The following is a 23,823-nucleotide window of genomic DNA, read 5'->3' on the forward strand; positions in this document are numbered from 1 at the left end:
ACGAGATACGTGACATCATATTTCATGCAAAGTGCTTTGCTACATGTTTATTTAGGTTGTATTTTTTTATAACTTTTCAAACAACCTCCATTTCGTGCAATGTTATGTTATGCACCGGTATTTTTTCCCGTTAGTATGTGTTTGTTCATTTGAGGAGCCAGAGCGAGCCACGTTGTACATAGCCTGGTGCCATGGCCTCTTCCTGACCCGGAACACTCCAGCTTAAAACATTCAGAATTTAACGTAATACATGAAGAGGCATACCATATGATACTGAAATATCTGGAAACCGTAGTTTAGTTGCTGTTTATTTAGTCTGTCATATGTGTTAATTTGTTGGTCTCGCTGTCACACATACACTAACGCTAAAACACGCTAACTGAGAGACTCACTCACAGACATACACATACACTCACATGCACATGTTTGTGATGGGGGCCATCAACTGAGGAGGACTCGCTTCCATTCTCGCTATCACCTGGCATTGTTCCTAATACATCTTCCAGTGTCCTCATCACGTAAAGCTTACATATGAATATAGAAATGACTCCTTCCTCCATCTCTCTCTCTGTCTCTCTCTGTCTGTCTCTCTCTCTCTCTCTTCCTCCCTCCCTCTCTCTCTCTCTCTCACACACACACACACACACACACACACACACACACACACACACACACACACACACACACACACACACACACACACACACACTCACACACACACTCACACTCACACTCACACTCACACACACACTCACACACACACATCATGCCTGGCCAGGACAAACATCCATTCAAAGCAGCAGATCAGTCAGTTCATCCACCAGCCAGGTGTATCGCACTCCTCCGTTTCTCCCCCGCGCCAATCACACGGCATATTGTGCTCACTGCTCCACTGCTTGCAGCGGCTGCACAGATAGCGGCGTGTTCGATTGGACAAGCTCTGTCCGTACGACTACCACAACCAACATCTCTGTCAGTGCTGTGCAGAAGTCATAGGAGAGAAGGATATTACTTTGAGGCGGGGATAATTAAGGTGAGGCTTCTTTCTTCCTTATAGACGCACGTTGTGGTGAGGGTTAATTGCTGGTATTAAACCTCCCGCATCTCCATTTGTGTACCGTTATGAAAACGTTACATGTTCATTTCTATACTACAATTTGGACAGCTCCGGTTTTCTAGATAATTTTGTTTTTATCATTTGGACTTTGTTAGCATCTATTGGGGATAGAAATTACTTCCAACAAACTATGTCGAACGTTCTACTTCCTGGAAAACTGAATGTGTGGCACTACAGTGTTGACTGAAGCAATGGCTGATGTCCAGAACCTTTGTCTAGACCAGTAAGTGTTTAAAGGCTATAAAGTCACAGCGCTGTCTCTCATAACTATAGCCTTGAATGCTTGATGATGACAGTGCGCCCATGTCAAACTAAAGCATTAGTAATCACACCGGGAAATACAGAAATATAGTTCATCTGATTTGCTCCTGACTGTCCGGACATTGAAATGCTTTCCCTTGAGAATCGCGTGAAACACACCTGACTTTTAGTGTTGTTTGGCGGAATTGCTGCTTGTTAGATCCAGTGAGTTGCCGGGTTAACGCTAATTACAAATATATGCCAGTGATAGAAGGCCCAAACAAATACGTCCCACAAGGCAATAGTAACGCCTCCCGGAGAGCAGGGTTAGCTTGTTTAATGTTAACAAGTTGTTTTACACAGTGTTCTCACGCGATCGATGTAATTGTAGATGATATCACTAAAGGAGTCACTCCAAACATATTGTAGTTGTTACCGTGTTAAGGCAAGAACAGGACAACTAATATGATTTCTGTGGGTGAAATACAACCCACGGCCACGCTGTGATCAGTTACATGCAGAGGTATTTGAACTACAGCTGAAAAATTTCTTAAATGTGTTATTCTTGTGAAAACAGTAAAAAAAATCGTTAACGTTATACATTGATATTCGGTAAACATTATGTTATCGAAACATAACTACTGGCCCGAGACATTAATGAAGCGTTCACCGATTCCAGTACGTGATCCTGAATTTTACATACACTGTCCTATTCTAGATAAATACTTGCTGCCTTCCTTTGTCACTTGGTGACATCCTTTGTCACTTAGACTGTCATATTCTAGGTAAATACTTGTTGCCATACTTTGTCACATACACTGTCCCATTCTAGATAAATACTTGGTGCCATCCTTTGTCACATACACTGTCCTATTCTAGATAAATACTTGCTTCCATCCCTTGTCACTTACTCTGTCCTATTCTAGGTGAATACTTGGTGCCATCCTTTCTCACACTCTGTCCTATTCTATTCAAATACTTGGTGCGATCCTTTGTCACTTACACTGTCATATTCTAGGTAAATACTTGCTGCCATCCTTTGTCAATACACTGTCCTATTCTAGTCAAATATTTGCTGCCATCCTTTGTCACATACACTGTCCTATTCAAGGTAAATACTTTGTGCAATCCTTTGTCACTGACACTGTCCTATTCTACTTTAATATTTGGTGCCATCCTTTGTCGCTGACACTGTCATATTCTAGATATAAATACTTTGTGGCATCCTTTGTCACACACACTGTCATAATCTAGTTAAATACTTGGTGCCATAATTTGTCACATACACTGTCCTATTCTAGTTACACACTTGCTGCCATCCTTTGTCACAAACACTGACCTATTCTAGGTAAATACTTGCTGCCATCATTTGTCACATACACTGTCCTATTCAAGGTAAATACTTGGTGCCAACTTTTGTCACTTACACAGTCCTCTTCTTGTTAAATACTTGCTGCCATCATTTGTCATTTACACTCTCCTATTCTGCATAAATACTTTCTGCCATCCTTTGACACTAACATTGTCCTATTCTAGGTAAATACTTGCTGCCATCTTTTGTAACTTACAATAGCCTATTCTAGGTAAATACCTGCTGCCATCCTTTGTCACATACACTGTCGTATTCTAGAAAAATACTTGGTGCCATCCTTTCTCACATACACTGTCCTATTCTTGATAAATACTTTGTGCCTTCCTTTGTCGCATACACTGTGTCCTATTCGTAGATAAATACTTGCTGCCATCCCTTGTCACACACACTGTCCTATTCTAGATAAATACATGATTCCATCCTGTGTCACTTACTCTGGCCTATTATAGGTAAATACTTGGTGCCATCCTTTGTCACTTACACTGTCCTATTCTTGTTAAATATTTGGTGCCATCCTTTGTCACACACACTGTCATAATCTAGTTAAATACTTGGTGCCATAATTTGTGACATACACTGTCCTATTCTAGTTAAATACTTGCTACCATCCTTTGTCACATACACTGACCTATTCTAGGTAAATAGTTGCTGCCATTCTTTGTCACATACACTGTCCTATTCAAGGTAAATACTTGGTGCCATCTTGTGTCACTTATACTGTCCTCTTCTTGTTAAATACTTGCTGCCATCATTTGTCACATACACTGTCCTATTCTACATAAATACTTGCTGCCATCCTTTGTCACTTACACTGTCCTATTTTAGGAAATTACGTGGTGCCATTCTTTGTCACTTTCACTGTCATATTCCAGTTAAATTCTTGCTACCATCCTTTGTCACATACACTGTCCCATTCTAGTAAAATACTTGGTGACATCGTTTCTCACACATCCTGTCCTATTCTAGATAAATACTTGTTGCCATGCTTTGTCACAAACACTGTCCTATTCTAGGTAAATATTTGGTGCCATCCTTTGTCACTTACACTGTACTATTCTTGTTAAATATTTGGTGCCATCCTTTGTCACAAACACTGTCATATTCTAGGTAAATACTACTGCCATCCTTTGCACCTAACACTGCCCTATTCAAGGTAAATACTTGCCGCCATCCTTTGTCACTTACAATAGCCTATTCTAAGTAAATACCTGCTGCCATCCTTTGTCACATACACTGTCGTATTCTACATAAATACTTGGTGCCATCCTTTCTCACATACACTGTCCTATTCTTGATAAATACTTTGTGCCTTCCTTTGTCACATACACTGTGTCCTATTCTAGATAAATACTTGCTGCCATCCCTTGTCACACACACTGTCCTATTCTAGATAAATACTTGCTTCCATCCTGTGTCACTTACTCTGGCCTATTATAGGTAAATACTTGGTGCCATCCTTTGTCACTTACACTGTCCTATTCTTGTTAAATATTTGGTGCCATCTTTTGTCACACACACTGTCATATTCGAGATATAAATACTTTGTGGCATCCTTTGTCACACACACTGTCATAATCTAGTTAAATACTTGGTGCCATAATTTGTCACATACACTGTCCTATTCTAGTTACATACTTGCTGCCATCCTTTGTCACATACACTGTCCTATTCAAGGTAAATACTTGGTGCCATCTTTTGTCACTTACACTGTCCTCTTCTTGTTAAATACTTGCTACCATCATTTGTCATTTACACTGTCCTATTCTACATAAATGCTTTCTGCGATCCTTTGACACTAAAATTCTCCTATTCTAGGTAAATACTTGCTGCCATCTTTTTTCACTTACTATAGCCTATTCTAGGTAAATACCTGCTGCCATCCTTTGTCACATACACTGTCCTATTCTACATAAATACTTGGTGCAATCCTTTCTCACATACACTGTCCTATTCTTGATAAATACTTTGTGCCTTCCTTTGTCACATACACTGTGTCCTATTCTAGATAAATACTTGCTGCCATCCCTTGTCAGACACACTCTCCTATTCTAGATAAATACTTGCTTCCATCCTGTGTCACTTACTCTGTCCTATTATAGGTAAATACTTGGTGCCATAAATTGTCACATACACTGTCCTATTCTAGTTGAGGCGGTGGGGTAGCCTAATGGTTAAAGCGTTGGCTCGTCACGCCGAAGATCCGGGCTCGAATCCCCACATCGGCACAATGTGTGAAGCCCATTTCTGGAGGCCCCCGCCGTGATGTTGCTGGAATATTGCTAAAAGCGGCGTAAAACCAAACTCAGTCAGTCAGTCAGTCCTATTTTAGTTAAATACTTGCCGCCATCCTTTGTCAAATACACTGACGTATTCTAGGTAAATACTTGCTGCCATCATTTGTCACATACACTGTCCTATTCAAGGTAAATACTTGGTGCCATCTTTTGTCACTTACACTGTCCTCTTCTTGTTAAATACTTGCTGCCATCGTTTCTCATACATACTGTCCTATTCTAGATAAATACTTGCTGCCATCCTTTGTCACAAACACTGTCATATTCTAGGTAAATACTACTGCCATCCTTTGCCCCTTACCCTGCCCCATTCTTGTTAAATACTTGCCGCCATCCTTTGTCACTTACAATAGCCTATTCTATTTAAATGCTTGCCACCATCCTTTGTCACTTACACTGTCCTAATCTAGTAAAGTATTTGCTGCCATCCTTTGTCACATACACTGTCCTATTCTAGGTAAATACTTTGTGCCATCCTTTGTCACATACACTGTCCTATTCTAGGTAAATACTTGCTGCCATCATTTTAACACACACTGTCATATTCTAGACATGATTACTTTGTGGTATCCTTTGTCACTAAAACTGTCCTCTTCTTGTTAAATACTTGCTGCCATCCCTTGTCACACACACTGTCCTACTCTAGTTAAATACTTGCTGCCACCCTTTATCACTTACTCTGTCCTATTCTAGCTGAATACTTGGTGCCATCCTTTGTCACATACACTTTCCTGTTCTAGGTAAATACTTGGTGCCATCCTTTGTCACACACTCTGTCCTATTCTATTTAAATACATGGTGCCATCGTTTGTCACTTACACTGTCATATTCTAGTTAAATACTACTGCCATCCTTTGTCACTTACACTACCCTATTCTAGTTAAATACTTGCTGCCATCCTTTGTCACAAACACTGTCCTATTCTAGATAAATTCTTGCTGCCATTTTTGTCACATACACTGTACTATTCTAGTTAAATACTTGCTAGCATCCTTTGTCACTTACACTGTCTTATTCTAGGTAAATATTTGCTGCCATCCTTTTGTGACATACACTGTCCTCTTCAAGCTAAATACTTGCTGCCATCCTTTGTCACATGCATTGTCCTATTATAGGTAAATACTTGGTACCATCCTTTCTCATCTTTCACTGTCCTATTCTAGTTAAATATTTGGTGCCAGCCTTTGTCACACGCACTATCATATTCTAGGTAAATACTACTGCCATCCTTTGCCCCTTACACTACCCTATTCTAGTTAAATACTTGCTACCATCCTTTGTCATTTACATTGTCCTATTCTAGATACATACTTGCCACCATCCTTGGTCACTTACACTGTCCTATTCTAGTTAAATACTAGCTGCCATCCTTTGTCACATACACTGAATACGTCACTAACACTGTCCTCTATTCTAGTAAAATATTTGCTGCCGTTCTTTGTCACATACACTGTCCTATTCTAGGTAAATACTTGGTGCCATCCTTTGTCACTTACACTGTCCTATTCTTGTTAAATATTTGGTGCCATCCTTTGTCACTTACACTGTCCTATTTTTGTTAAATATTTGGTGCCATCCTTTGTAACACACACTGCCATATTCTAGACATAATTACTTTGTTGCATCCTTTGTCACACACACTGTCATAATCTAGTTAAATACTTGGTGCCATCCTTTGTCACATACACAGACGTATTCTAGGTAAATACTTAGTGTCATCATTTGTCACATACACTGACCTATTCAAGGTAAATACTTGCTGCCTTCCTTTGTCACTTACACTGTCCTCTTCCTTTGTTAAATACTTGTTGTCATCATTTGTCACATACACTGTTCTATTCTAGGTAAATACTTGCTGCCATCATTTTAACACACACACTGTCATATATTCTAGACATGATTACTTTGTGGTATCCTTTGTCACTAAAACTGTCCTCTTCTTGTTAAATACTTGCTGCCATCCCTTGTCACACACACTGTCCTACTCTAGTTAAATACTTGCTGCCACCCTTTATCACTTCTACTCTGTCCTATTCTAGCTGAATACTTGGTGCCATCCTTTGTCACATACACTTTCCTGTTCTAGGTAAATACTTGGTGCCATCCTTTTGTCACACACTCTGTCCTATTCTATTTAAATACATGGTGCCATCGTTTGTCACTTTACACTGTCATATTCTAGTTAAATACTTGCTACTGCCATCCTTTGTCATAAATGCTTACACTACCCTATTCTAGTTAAATACTTGCTGCCATCCTTTGTCACAAACACTGTCCTATTCTAGATAAATTCTTGCTGCCATTTTTGTCACATACACTGTACTATTCTAGTTAAATACTTGCTAGCATCCTTTGTCACTTACACTGTCTTATTCTAGGTAAATATTTGCTGCCATCCTTTGTGACATACACTGTCCTCTTCAAGCTAAATACTTGCTGCCATCCTTTGTCACATGCATTGTCCTATTATAGGTAAATACTTGGTACCATCCTTTCTCATCTTTCACTGTCCTATTCTAGTTAAATATTTGGTGCCAGCCTTTGTCACACGCACTATCATATTCTAGGTAAATACTACTGCCATCCTTTGCCCCTTACACTACCCTATTCTAGTTAAATACTTGCTACCATCCTTTGTCATTTACATTGTCCTATTCTAGATACATACTTGCCACCATCCTTGGTCACTTACACTGTCCTATTCTAGTTAAATACTAGCTGCCATCCTTTGTCACATACACTGAATACGTCACTAACACTGTCCTCTATTCTAGTAAAATATTTGCTGCCGTTCTTTGTCACATACACTGTCCTATTCTAGGTAAATACTTGGTGCCATCCTTTGTCACTTACACTGTCCTATTCTTGTTAAATATTTGGTGCCATCCTTTGTCACTTACACTGTCCTATTTTTGTTAAATATTTGGTGCCATCCTTTGTAACACACACTGCCATATTCTAGACATAATTACTTTGTTGCATCCTTTGTCACACACACTGTCATAATCTAGTTAAATACTTGGTGCCATCCTTTGTCACATACACAGACGTATTCTAGGTAAATACTTAGTGTCATCATTTGTCACATACACTGACCTATTCAAGGTAAATACTTGCTGCCTTCCTTTGTCACTTACACTGTCCTCTTCTTGTTAAATACTTGTTGTCATCATTTGTCACATACACTGTTCTATTCTACATGAATACTTGTTGTCCTTCCTTTGTCAAATGCACTGTCCTATTCCAGATAAATACTTTCCGCCACCCCTTGTCACAAACACTGCCCTATTCTAGTTAAATACTTGCTGCCGTCCTTTGTCACATACACTGTCCTATTCTAGATAAGTACTTGCATCCATCCTTTGTCACTTACTCTGTCCTATTCTAGCTAATTACCTGCTGCCATCCTTCGTCACATACACTTTCCTATCCTCGGTAAATACTTGGTGCCATCTTTTGTCACTTACACTGTAAATTTCCAGGTAAATACTTGCTACCATCAAGTCACATACACTGTCCTATTCTAGCTAATTACTTGCTGCCATCCCTTGTCAATTACACTGTCCTATTCTAGGTAAATACTTCGAGCCATCTTTTGTCACATACACTGTCCTATTCTAGCTATATACTTGGTGCCATCCTTTTTCACTTTCACGGTCCTATTGTGCCATACTTGGTGCCATCCGTTGTCAAACACACTGTCATAATCTAGTTAAATACTTGGTGCCATAATTTGTCACATACACTGTCCTATTCTAGATAAATACTTGCTGCCATCCTTCGTCACATACACTTTCTAATTCTCGGCAAATACTTGGTGCCATCTTTTGTCACTTACACTGTCCTTTTCCAGGTAAATACTTGCTACCATCAAGACACATACACTGTCCTATTCTAGCTAATTACTTGTTGCCATCCCTTGTCACTTACACTGTCCTATTCTAGCTAATTACTTGGTGCCATCCTTCGTGACTTACACTGTCCTATTTCAGGTAAATACTTCCTATCATCAAGTCACATACACTGTCCTATTCTAGCTAGTTACTTGCTGCCATCCCTTGTCAATTACACTGTCATATTCTAGGTAAATACTTGGTGCCATCTTTTGTCACTTACACTGTCCTATTCTAGGTAAATACTTGGAGCCATTTTTTGTCACATGCACTGTCCTATTCTAGCTATATACTTGGTGCCATCCTTTTTCACTTTCACGGTCCTATTGTTGGTAAATACTTGGTGCCATCCGTTGTCAAACACACTGTCATAATCTAGCTAAATGCTTGGTGCCATAATTTGTCACATACACTGTCCTATTCTAGTTAAATACTTGCTGCCATCCTTTGTAACATACACTGCTCTATTCCTGTTAAATACTTGCTGCCATCCTTTGTCATTTACACTGTCTTATTCTAGATAAATACTTTCTGCCATCCTTTGACACTTTCACTGTCCTATTCTAGGTAAATACTTGGTGCCATCTTTTGTCACTTACAATAGCCTATTCTAGGTAGATGCCTGCTGCCATCCTTTGTCACATACACTGTCCTATTCTAGGTAAATACTTGGTGCCATCCTTTGTCATATACACTGTCCTATTCAAGGTAAATACTTGGTGCCATCTTTTGTCACTTACACTGTCCTCTTCTTCTTAAATACTTGCTGTCATCCTTTGGCATTTGCACTGTCCTATTCTACATAAATACTTTCTGCCATCCTTTGAGACTTTCACAGTATTATTCTAGTTCAATTCTTGATACCATCCTGTGTCACTTACACTGTCCTATTCTGGCTAAATACTTGCTACCATCCTTTGTCACATACACTGTCCTCTTCTAGCTAATGACTTGGTGCCATCCTTTGTCACATACACTGTCCTATTCTAGATAAATACTTGGTGCCAGCCTTTGTCACATACACTGTCTTATTATAGGTAAATACTTGATGCCATCCTTTGTCACATACACTGTGTCCTATTCTAGTGAAATACTTGCTGGCATCCTTTGTCACACACTGACATATTCTAGATAAATACTTGCTGCCATCCTTTGTCACACACCCTGTCCTCTTCTAGTTAAATACTTGATGCCATCCTTTGTCACTGTCACTGTCATATTCTAGTTAAGTACTTGCTACCATCCTTTGTCACATGCACTGTCCTATTCTAGGTAATTACTTGGTGCCAACCTTTGTCACATATACTGTCCTATTCCAGGTAAATACTTGCTACCTTCATTTGTCACATATACTGTCCTATTCTAGCTAATTACTTGCTGCCATCTATTGTCACTTACACTGTCCTATTCTAGTTAATTAATTGGTGCCATCCTTTGTCACTTACACTGTCCTATTCTAGTTAATTACTTGGTGCCATCCTTTGTCACATACACTGTCCTATTCTAGGTACATACTTGCTGCCACCTTTTGTCACATACACTGTGCTATTCTAGGTAAATACTTGATGCCATCATTTGTCACATACACTGTGCTATTCTAGTCAAATACTTGCTGCCATCCCTTGTCACTTACACTGTCCTATTCTAGGTAATTAATTGCTGCCATCCTTTGTCACTTACACTGTCCTATTCTACATAAATACTTGCTACCATCCTTTTTCACATATACTGTTCTATTCTAGCTAATTACTTGCTGCCATCCTTTGTCACATACACTGTCCTATTCTAGCTAATTACTTGCTGCCATCCTTTGTCACTTACACTGTCCTATTCAAGGTAAATACTTGCTACCATCCTTTGTCACATATACTGTTCTATTCTAGCTAATTACTTGCTGCCATCCTTTGTCACATACACTGCCCTATTCTAGCTAATTATTTGCTGCCATCCTTTGTCACTTACACTGTCCTATTCTAGGTAAATACTTGGTGCCATCCTTTGTCACTTACACTGTCCTATTCTAGATAAATACTTGCTGCCATCCCTTGTCACTTACAATGTCATATTCTAGGTTTAATCTGTATTCCCACATTTGCGCCTTTGTTTCTTCATATAGTTTATTTTTCACTTATTTAGGTGTTTAATCCTATGGTCGGTCCTATATTTGTTGACGTGCTTAATCCTTTGGTTAGTCCTATATTTGTTCACGTGCTTAATCCTATGGTTAGTCGTATATTTGTTGACGTGCTTAATCCTATGGTCAGTCCTATATATCTTCTCGTGCTTAATCCGATGGTGGGGCCTATATTTCTTCATGTGCTTAGTCATATGGTCATTCCTATGCTTGGTCACGTGCTTAATCCTATGGTCTGTCCTATATTTGTTCACGTTCTTAATCCTATGGTCGGTTTTATATTTGTTGACGTGCTTAATCCTATGGCCAGTCCTAAATTTGTTCGCGTGCTTAATCCTATAGTCAGTCCTATATTTCTTCTCGTGCTTAATCCTATGGTGGGGCCTATATTTCTTCACGTGCTTAGTCATATGGTCATTCCTATGCTTGGTCACGTGCTTAATCCTATGGTCTGTCCTATATTTGTTCACGTTCTTAATCCTATGGCCGGTCTTATATTTGTTGACGTGCTTAATCCTATGGCCAGTCCTAAATTTGTTCGCGTGCTTAATCCTATAGTCAGTCCTATATTTCTTCTCGTGCTTAATCCTATGGTGGGGCCTATATTTCTTCACGTGCTTAGTCATATGGTCATTCCTATGCTTGGTCACATGCTTAATCCTATGGTCTGTCCTATATTTGTTCACGTTCTTAATCCTATGGTCGGTCCTATATTTGTTGACGTGCTTTATCCTATGGTCACTCCTATATTTGTTCACGTGCTTAATCCTATTGTCTGTTCTATATTTATTCACGTGCTTAATCCTATTGTCATTCCTATATTTGTTCACGTGCTTAATCCCATTGACAGTCCTCTATTTGTTGACGTGCTTAATCCTATGGACAGTCCTATATTTGTTCACGTGCTTAATCCTATGGTCAGTCGTATATTTGTTGACGTGCTTAATCCTATTGTCAGTCCTATATTTGTTCACGTGCTTAATCCCATGGACAGTGCTATAATTGTTCACGTGCTTAATCCTATGGTCAGTCGTATATTTGTTGACGTGCTTAATCCGATGGTGGGGCCTATATTTCTTCACGTGCTTAGTCATATGGTCATTCCTATGCTTGGTCACGTGCTTAATCCTATGGTCGGTCCTATATTTGTTGACGTGCTTAATCTTATGGTCAGTCCTAAATTTGTTCACGTGCTTAATCCTATGGTCAGTCCTAAATTTGTTCACGTGCTTAATCCTATGGTCGGTCCTATATTTGTTCACGTGCTTAATCCTATGGTCAGTCCTTAATTTGTTCACGTGCTTAATCCTATGGTCGGTCCTAAATTTGTTCACGTGCTTAATCCTATGGTCAGTCCTATGATTGGCCACATGCTTAATCCTATGGTCGGTCCTATATTAGGTCACGTGTTTAGTCCAATGGTCAGTTCTATAATGGGTCACGTGCTTAATCCTAGTCAAGTCAAGTGAAAAAGGTTTATTGTACAAAAGGCCTCCGTCCCATATACAAGAGAGTATGTACATATCATACTGTTACACACAGGAATTAACACGTTCTTTAAACAGTTCATTTCTTTTAACTTGTGCATATTTGATATATAGTGAAAGGTTAAATATATGGGATTCGTTCTTAGTCGTTAACATATATACGAAAGCTTTCAATGGCGGCATCCCTATCAAATAATCTTTAATATATTTCTTTCGAAGGTCACTATAAAATGGACAGACGAACACAAAGTGAATTTCATTTTCTATTTCCATATCGCATAACTGACAGATTCGTTTCGATTTTGCAATGGAATTTCCTTCATTTACAAAAAGATCTAACAAACCTAGCCGATATTTAATAAAATGTTTCCTTAAAATTTCCGTCGTGAGTATTGAAAAATACATTTCTGGTTGAAGGAAGGTCTTGAAAGTTCTATAATAAGCATATCGTGAACTATCTTCTAAAGTGGAATGCCATTCCTGGTAAAACATATTATCAGACCGAGTTCCAAATTACTTAAGAAACATGTCTACACTTCCAACTGACTGACATAACCATATAAAACCATAACCATGGGAAAATAAAAGATTCCTTATATCCGATACCCATGTAATTTTCCCCATGTTATCTAAAGTATGTTATAAGCTACTGTGGGGAGACGTTGCTCGGGCATATGAAGAGGTTTGAACCAATATTTTAAACATGTAATTTGGGAATTAATATATAATTGGTGTCTACTGCATTCACCATATACCATGCAATTTGGTGTAGAGGATCCAACACAAATAATTTGTTTACATGCTAATAAGTGGACCTTCTCCAAACATTCATACCGCTGAAATCCCCATACTTCCGAACCATATAATAGCATTGGTTGTATCTGGGTATCAAAGAGCTTAAAGAATATATTAGGTGACATGGTCCCAACTTTGTGGACAATAGACATTACACTTATTAAAGCTTTCTTTGCTCGCAATAATACATCTATGGTACATTTTTTCAAGTTCATTGTGTGTGAAAACCAGATTCCTAAATATGAATAATGATCAACTACACTGACTAAATGACCATCAAAAAAACATCTTTCTTTCAGCGCTATTGGAGCACCTTTCCTGAGGATCCAGATTTTAGTTTTGTCTAGATTCACTGATGATTTCCATTCTCTTGTGTATGTATTTAGAATATTTAGTTGTCTTTGGAGACCAACCACAGTATCTGACACTAAAATGACATCGTCTGCAAAAAGTAACATCAAAACTTCTATTAAGTCTGGAAACATTTGGATACCATGTTTACCATTTGAAGCTATTTCAGTATATACTAAGCAGCAAAAGAAACGTCAGTTTGGAATTTCCCTTCGCAGAAACGGATAACTGTAAACTCATTTAATGTTTTGATTGGATATTTTTGACAACATCACCAACTTTACCTCAGCAAAGACATTCCTTCATAAACCCAGAATGGAACCCAGGAAATGGTCTAAAAAACACAACCTGATCTCGGAGATGGTATGGTGTTCTCCATGTTTTTCATGCAACTCAAGCTTCACGTGCTGTTCACAAGGACCGGCCCTATAAAATGCACCCCCAAACCTGGTTGAAACATTCACATTACAACGTCAGCAGGATGCCGCGACTCACGACAGCTAAGAGGAACCAGGCGCTAGGAAGACTTGAAGCTGGCCACAGTGCACAAGCCGTTGCCAGTCACTTCTAGGTCAACGTTCGGACCATCTACAGGCTGCAGCAACGTTTCCAGCAACACCACAAATGATCGACACCAAGGGTGACCACAAGACGACAAGACCGCCACTTTGGGCGACAGCGTGTACAGAATCCCTTCATGCAGACATCCGAAACAGCACGCCAGACAATGGGAACACACGGAATCAGTACTGATACAGTACGCCGACGTCTTAACAGCGGGAACCTCCATTGCCGTAGACCTTTCCGTGGACCTATCCTCACCCGTCGCCATCGGCGTGAACGTCTACAGTTTGCCCTACAACACCAAAACTGGCGATACAGGCAATGGCGAACTGTTCTGTTCTCAGATGAGAGTCGGTACTGCGTATCAACTGCAGATGTCAGAACAAGAATATGGCGACGACGTGGCCAGCGTTACTCAGACCAATGTGTGACTCGTGGGGAGGTGCAAGTGGTATGGGGTGGAATAGGCCTGAACCAGAGAGTGGGTCCTGTGGTGTTCCAGAACTGTCGTCCAGGAAGAAGAGGCGGCATCACAGTGGTGCGTTACATCGACCAAGCTCTCAGACCCCACATCATACCACATTTCAACGTCACCGGAACAACATTTTCCAGCATGATAACGCCAGGGCCCATACTGCCAGAGCTACACGGGACTTCCCACAGCGGAACGGGGTCAACATTATGCAGTGACCAGCCCTTAGTCCTGATTTAAACCCAATTGAACATCTTCGGGATGAAATTCAAAGGAGACTGAATAATGTCGTACCAAGGCATTGGTATGTCATACAGTCGATTTATTGCGCCAGGCCTTCTCAGAGTGTGGTTCCAGGTGCCAATGGTCTTCACCAATCGATTGGACTCCATGCATAGACGCTGTGCTGCAGTTATTGCCGCTCGTGGTGGTCACACTAGATACTGAAGTCAAGGGTCTGAATGGACTACAACGTTCATGTAATGTCTTGAAATTGAGCTGAGTTGTTCATTGATGTGTCAAGATATTGTTCGTCATATGAGCGAAATATTCTCAAGTACGACGTAAAACCCAGTTTCACATCACCTCAAGATATTGTACACAAAAATGTTTTTGATCCACTTATTATGTCCATTTCTGTAATGATGGATTACAGTGCCTATCTAATTTTGAATTCGTACTGACGTTGTTATTTGTTTTTTTGCTGCTGAGTATATAATTCATTAATGAAAAGTGCAAATAAGTCAGGACTCAAAATACAGCCTTGTCTTAATCCTGTGGCCGGCCATATACTTGGTCACACTCGAGTTCCATGTGTATTGTCCTTCTTTCCTAACCAACGATGTCTAACCAATTGTGTCTTTCCTCACATTATCATTACTTACTGTTCTCAAGACTGACTTGAAATACCGTCTTCAGATACATTCACACGGGGACATATATAATCATATCAGACACAAAAAAAACACCCGAAACACAATCTGCAATAAGCAGAATCGTTGGCAGTCCCACACCTTGTGTTCACAGAAATCCTCAGTTTGATACTCAGCAAGATATACTCCCATACCGAGTGTTCACAGATATCCTCAGCTTGATAGTCAGCAAGATATAGTCCATACCGAGTGTTCACAGATATCCTCAGTTTGATAGTCAGCAAGATATAGTCCATACCGAGTGTACACAGATATCCTCAGCTTGATAGTCAGCAAGATATAGTCAATACCGAGTGTTCAGTTGGATAGTCGGCATATTATCCAGATGTATAAAGAGAGCGTTTTACATGGCCAAGTGATACATTGATTGCTCCAGCCACATACCGTCCTATAGGAGACATTTCCTGATGGTGAAAGATAACGTCCTATAGAAGACATTTCCTGATGGTGAAAGATAACGTCCTATAGGAGACATTTCCTGATGGTAAAAGATAACGTCCTATAAGACATATCTCCTGATGGTAAAAGATAACGTTCTATAGGAAACATTTCCTGATGGTGAAAGATAACGTCCTATAGGAAACATTTCCTGATGGTGAAAGATAACGTCCTATAGGGGACATTTTCTGATGGTGAAAGATAACGTCCTACGGGAGACATTTCCTGATGGTGAAAGATAACGTCCTATAGGAGACATTTCCTGATGGTGAAAGATAACGTCCTATAGGAGACATTTCCTGATGGTGAAAGATAACGTCCTATAGGAGACATTTCCTGATGGTGAAAGATAACGTTCTATAGGAGACATTTCCTGATGGTGAAAGATAACGTTCTATAGGAGACATTTCCTGATGGTGAAAGATAACGTCCTATAGGAGACATTTGCTGATGGTGAAAGATAACGCCCTATAGGAGACATTTCCTGATGGTAAAAGATAACGTCCTATAGGAGACATTTCCTGATGGTGAAAGATAACGTCCTATAGGAGACATTTCCTGATAGTGAAAGATAACGTTCTATAGGAGACATTTCCTGATGGTGAAAGATAACGTCCTATAGGAGACATTTCCTGATGGTGAAAGATAACGTCCTATAGGAGACATTTCCTGATGTTGAAAGATAACGTCCTATAGGAGACATTTCCTGATGGTGAAAGATAACGTCCTATAGGAGACATTTCCTGATGGTGAAAGATAACGTCTGATAGGAGACATTTCCTGATGGTGAAAGATAACGTCCTATAGGAGACAGTTCCTGGTGGTAAAAGATAACGTCCTATAGGAGACATTTCCTGATGGTGAAAAATAACGTCCTATAGGGGACATTTCCTGATGGTGAAAGATAACGTTCTATAGGAGACATTTCCTGATGGTGAAAGATAACGACCTATAGGAGACATTTCGCAATGGTGAAAGATAACGTCCTATAGGAGACATTTCCTGATGGTAAAAGATAACGTCCTATAGGAGACATTTCCTGATGGTGAAAGATAACGTCCTATAGGAGACATTTCCTGATGGTGAAAGATAACGTCCTATAGGAGACATTTCCTGATGGTGAAAGATAACGTTCTATAGGAGACATTTCCTGATGGTAAAAGATAACGTCCTATAGGAAACATTTCCTGATGGTGAAAGATAACGTCCTATAGGAGACATTTCCTGATGGTGAAAGATAACGTCCGATAGGAGACATTTCCTGATGGTGAAAGATAACGTTCTATAGGAGACATTTCCTGATGGTAAAAGATAACGTCCTATAGGAGACATTTCCTGATGGTGAAAGATAACTTCCTATAGGGGACATTTCCTGATGGTAAAAGACAACGTCCTATAAGAGACATTTCCTGATGGTGAAAGATAACGTCCTATAGGAGACATTTCCTGATGTTGAAAGATAACGTCCTATAGGAGACATTTCCTGATGGTGAAAGATAACGTCCTATAGGAGACATTTCCTGATGGTGAAAGATAACGTCCTATAGGAGACAGATTCCCATTTGATGGTAAAAGATAACGTCCTATAGGAGACATTTCCTGATGTTGAAAAATAGCGTCCTAAAGGAGACATTTCCTAATGGTGAAAGATAACGTCCTATAGGAGACATTTCCTGATAGTGAAAGATAACGCCCTATAGGAGACATTTCCTGATGGTGAAAGATAACGTCCTATAGGAGACAGTTCCTGATGGTAAAAGATAACGTCCGATAGGAGACATTTCCTGATGGTGAAAGATAACGTTCTATAGGAGACATTTCCTGATGGTGAAAGATAACGTCCTATAGGAGACATTTCCTGATGGTGAAAAATAACGTCCTATAGGAGACATTTCCTAATGGTGAAAGATAACATCCTATAGGAGACATTTCCTGATAGTGAAAGATAACGCCCTATAGGAGACATTTCCTGATGGTGACAGATAACGTCCTATAGGAGACATTTCCTGATGTTGAAAGATAACGTCCTATAGGAGACATTTCCTGATGGTGAAAGATAACGTCCTGTAGGAGACATTTCCTGATGGTGAAAGATAACGTCCTATAGGAGACATTTCCTGATGGTGAAAGATAACGTCCTATAGGAGACATTTCCTGATGGTAAAAGTTAACGTCCTATAGGAGACATTTCCTGATGGTAAAAGATAACGTCCTATAGGGGACATTTCCTGATAACGTTTTATATGATCACACGAGGCTTGGTTGATGGATCCGTTCTTGAGAATGATTTGATACACATCCTGATGGAGAGAGCTAACGTTCTATATGACCACATGATACAGTCATTGATAGAAAGAGATACGTTTTTATATGGCCACGAGGTATCGCCTGGTTGGGATAGATACGTTTTATATGCCCACGTGATAACTGTCCTGTTTGAGAGAGATAAACCGATTTCTCAACACGACACAGGCTATAACAGCAATAAAGTCGTTCTGCTTGTGTAATTACACACAAGTTCAAAGGTTGGGGGCTATCAATGCATGAAGTACATTTAACGTGGATATTATGATTGCTGCTCCTCCGGTGCCCGTTGTGTATGCTGGCAATGAAACACACGGTCAAGACACGCACAAATCACTACATTGTGTGATATGTTTCTGTAGGGTCTTACGTGATAAGGACTTGACATGTCGACGACAGCAGTTAACGATGTATCTTCTGTGAATGCCCATTTAACAATTTCTTAAAATCAATCAATCCGATACCAGAAACTATTTCTGGCGCCGCCGAGACAAGTTAGGGTCGGTGTAAATGCTGTGAAAGTGCCGATGATTATTCCGTGTTGTTGAGGTTGACGACATTATGGATTTAACCTACGGCTACGTGTCATATACTGCTGTTTGGCATGCATAGGATGATAAACATTGGATTTGGGAATCTTGTATTTCCTCTGTTTGGGATTATTGATAGTTTAGCCTCATGCTGTTTATACTTCGTCATAAACTTCACAAGTTTGTTAACTATAAGGACTAGTTCAAGGACTGGGACATTCAGGATGTTATGTTATTGATCAGGTCCAGGGAAAACAGTTTTACAATTTGAGTTCCAAGCATTTTCCTCGCCGAGTCTGCTTGGACATCTCATTGTCGGGGCTTACCAAATCAATGCTCATTTTGTATAAATGTCCACGAGGCATTTAACAGCAAACACTTGAAGTACACTGATCCACAGAGACAACAACAACAATGGCCATACCGCGCCCATCTGAATCAGGCCAAACAAAACAAGTCTGAAGAGTTTCGGGATGTAGCCCACGCTTCAACAAGGAGTAACATTATACCGTGAAACCTCAGTATCTGGACTCTCACGGATAAAAGTCACCAGGTGTCCCCGCAAGCTGCTGGTTAATCGTCTGACTTTCATCATCTGCCGATCCTGCTGCAGTGCATGGGTCAGTTCAATCAGGGTTGGAGCTGGAGGGTCTCTCACGTGTCGGCAAAGGTAATCCCAGAGGTGCTTATTTGGGTTCAGATCAAGGCTGCTCATTATTTTTCGAAATTGGATTTGAAATGATGTGGGTCTTAATTAATACTCATGTGTACATATGAAATACGTAGAAGATGATTCAATTAAATATGTTCCATCGAAAACTAGCCTTGGTGTTAAAGCGTAGACCTGCTCTGGTGTAAATGTTTGATCTCGGCAAGTCCTTTGGGTAACATGAGAATCATTATAGACCCCAACTGCATATGACATGTCCCAAAACAATTGAATTATATCAGGAAATACTGTAATTATAAAGAGACAGGAGTTAACGGCCGGGTTTTACAGCCAGTGACCATGGTCATTTGTATGAATAGACAACACATAGAGAAATGTTTTGCTGTGTTTCTCGCAGGCGGAAAGATACATTAGCAGACGTCAGTGGTACAGCTGAAATAAGGCATCCATGCTCGGTATCAATACAGTGAATTCAATATATCTATACACGTATTGCGCATAATAGATCAAAGGTCTCTTTGGTTGGTTTTAGTAAACATACCCAAGGGTATTCACATAATGGCATTCGCAAAGACATAGATGTTTTGGCATACCAGTTCACTGCAATTTCAATTTCAATCCCAGAGACGCCCTGAACATGATCCTTGGATTGTTTTCATTATTGGTATATATTCTACAGCCCTACCTTTCAAAAGCAGTAAACACATACCAGTAGCTTTGAACAGGAGTAGACCCATACCCGTAGCTTTGAACAGGAGTAGACCAATTACTTTCAACAGCTTCCGGGTCATACACGTGGTCTTCAACAGCACTAGACCTATATACGTGGTCTTCAACAGCACTAAACTCATATACGTAGGCCTCAAAGTCACTACACTAAAATACACGTGGCACCAGACCCACATACATGGCCTTCAACAGCACTAGATTCATACACGTGGCCTTAAACAGCAACTGACCTATATACGTGATCTCCGACAGGTCAAGACTAAAATCCACGTGGCCTTCAACATCACTAGACCTATACACGTGGCCTTCAACATCACTAGACCCATACACTTGGTCTTCAAAAGCTCTAGACCCATACACGTGATCTTCAACAGCACTTGACCCATACACATCATCTTCAACAGCACTACACTCATACACGTAATCTTCAACAGCACTAAACCCATATACGTGATCTTCAACATCACTAGACCCATACACGTTATCTTCAACATCACTAGACCTATACACGTGATCTTCAACAACACTAGACCCATACACGTGATCTTCAACATCACTAGACCCATACACGTGGTCATCAACACGGTGCCGTCACCTGCAGTATCACGCCAAAGACAGTGTTTTAACGTAAACTGTCCTGTAGGCGTCGTTAAACCCACTTCCAATACAAACGTTACTCACCAGACTAAAAGTATTTTAAACTTACAATCTGATAGGTAAGAACCGCCAGAAATGTCCATACATGGTGTAATTGTATTATTACGCAGTGAATGCCTCGTCATCACATCGAAACAGTACAGTCTCTTGAATTACATGTAATGGCGCACGGTGCCATCTTTTTATTGAGGTAATGGTGTCGGGCCAAGCGAACACTACCCTGAAGATGTGATGCTACAGTGTCGTGATGAGTTTCCCATGGACATAAGAGCCTGCACGAATACCAGGATGCAATTGTCTATCCATAGAATTGATGTTCTGAGAACAACCTGTGGAGATACAGCATGTAGATGAGCCAGCCTCTAATGGCACAGTTTTCCCAGCCATTAGTTGCACTTCACCGATAAATCCTTCACGTATGCCTAAATTAGCACATGCTTAATCTCTCTCTTTATAATGACCCGAGCACAGTCCTCATACATGGCAGATGGACGCTCTCCTTCCCCATTAGCCTTTTAAATCGGAGTAGGCGTAAAGGAAGGACACGACCTTCGGTTAATCTCTCTTACTCGTCGTCTAGAAATCTGTGTTCGTTACGCAAACGACGCATTGACATACTTCCGCCTGGAGGTATGCTGCAAAAAAACTCTTTAAACCCGAAACACAAACCTTGTATCTTTACTGTTTGATGCGTTTAGGTTCCAGGTTTTGTATAACAGAGAAAAGCAGTTAGGATCTATAGGTGTATGAACTTGTACATGGGATTATCCAGCCTGGGGGTGGGGAGGTGGTGGGGGTCGAGGTTGTTAGTAATGTCGGCGGAACTTGACAATGATCAGGACGACGATGTCATAGAAGAACATATACTCTTCTCGTTCATTACAAGTAAGCTGTCCCTTCCGTGGCTTCCAACTGTTCAACATGTTAATTAGATGTTAATCCTCAGATATTCTCTGAGGAGGGGACCTGAATGTACTACTCTCCAGTGTACTACTCGTATGTTGCCATGTGATGAAGGGAACCTCAAAATGTAACACTTGCTGAATGTATTACTCTCCATTGTACTACTCGTATGTTGCCATGTGATGAAGGGGACCTCAAAATGTAGCACTTGCTGAATGTACTACTCTCAATTGTACTACTCGTATGTTGCCATTCGATGAAGGGGACCACAACATATAACACTTGCTGAATGTACGACTGTCCATTGTACTACTCGCATGTTGCCTTGTGATGAAGAGGACCATAACATATAACACTTGCTGAATGTACTACCATCCATTGTACTACTCGTATGTTTCCATGTGATGAAGAGGACCATAACATATAACACTTGCTGAATGTACTACCCTCTATTGTACTACTCGTATGTTGCCATGTGATGAAGGGGACCATAACATATAACACTTGCTGAATGTACTACCCTCCATTGTACTACTCGTATGTTGCCATGTGATGAAGGGGACCTCAAAATGTAACACTTGCTGAATGTACTACTCTCCATTGTACTACTCGTATGTTGCCATGTGATGAAGGGGACCATAAAATGTAACACTTGCTGAATGTACTACCCTCCATTGTACTACTCGTATGTTGCCATGTGATGAAGGGGACCTCAAAATGTAACACTTGCTGAATGTACTACCCTCCAGTGTACTACTCGTATGTTGCCATGTGATGAAGGGGACCATAACATATAACACTGGCTGAATGTACTACTCTCCATTGTACTACTCGTATGTTGCTATGTGATGAAGGGGACCTCAAAATGTAACACTTGCTGAATGTACTACTCTCCATTGTACTACTCGTATGTTGCCATGTGATGAAGGGGACCTCAAAATGTAGCACTTGCTGAATGTACTACCCTCCATTGTACTACTCGTATGTTGCCATGTGATGAAGGGGACCACAAAATGTAACACTTGCTGAATGTACTTCTCTCCAGTGTACTACTCGTATGTTGCCATGTGATGAAGGGGACCATAACATATAACACTTGCTGAATGTACTACTGTCCATTGTACTACTCGTATGTTGCCATGTGATGAAGGGGACCATAACATATAACACTTGCTGAATGTACTACTGTCCATTGTACTACTCGTATGTTGCCATGTGATGAAGGGGACCACAAAATGTAACACTTGCTGAATGTACTTCTCTCCAGTGTACTACTCGTATGTTGTCATGTGATGAAGGGGACCATAACATATAACACTTGCTGAATGTACTACCCTCCATTGTACTACTCGTATGTTGCCATGTGATGAAGGGGACCACAACATATAACACTTGCTGAATGTACTTCTCTCCAGTGTACTACTCGCATGCTGCTATGTGATGAAGGGGACCATAACATATAACACTTGCTGAATGTACTATCCTCCACTGTACTACTCGCATGCTGCTATGTGATGAAGGGGACCACAATATATAACACTTGCTGAATGTACTATCCTCCATTGTACTAAACGTATGTTATCATGTAATGAAGGGGACCATTACATGTAACACTTACTGAATGTACTACTCTCCATTGTACTACTCGCATGTTGCCATGTGATGAAGGGGACCACAACATGTAACACTTGCTGAATGTACTACTCTCCATTGTACTACTCGTATGTTGCCATGTGATGAAGGGGACCACAACATATAACACTTGCTGAATGTACTACCCTCCATTGTACTACTCGTATGTTGCCATGTGATGAAGGGGACCACAACATATAACACTTGCTGAATGTACTACTGTCCATTGTACTACTCGTATGTTGCTATGTGATGAAGGGGACCTCAAAATGTAACACTTGCTGAATGTACTACTCTCCATTGTACTAC

The 23,823-nt window shown here is 40.3% G+C and overlaps 1 protein-coding gene across 2 annotated transcripts in view; it reads left to right on the forward strand.

Annotated features, from left to right (window-relative positions):
- The first annotated feature begins 893 nt into the window (after nucleotides 1-893).
- LOC124267716 (FMRFamide receptor-like) overlaps nucleotides 894-23,823 on the forward strand; it is a 69,329-nt gene continuing 46,399 nt past the window's right edge. For both annotated transcript variants that reach the window (XM_046702699.1, XM_046702700.1), the window contains exon 1: nucleotides 894-1,033. The gene's annotated coding sequence lies outside the window, so the exon portion shown is untranslated. The remainder of the gene's footprint in view (nucleotides 1,034-23,823) is intronic.

This window comes from Haliotis rubra, unplaced genomic scaffold (assembly GCF_003918875.1).
Source record: "Haliotis rubra isolate DU_JTF1 unplaced genomic scaffold, ASM391887v1 Scf1330, whole genome shotgun sequence".
Classification (NCBI taxonomy): domain Eukaryota; kingdom Metazoa; phylum Mollusca; class Gastropoda; order Lepetellida; family Haliotidae; genus Haliotis; species Haliotis rubra.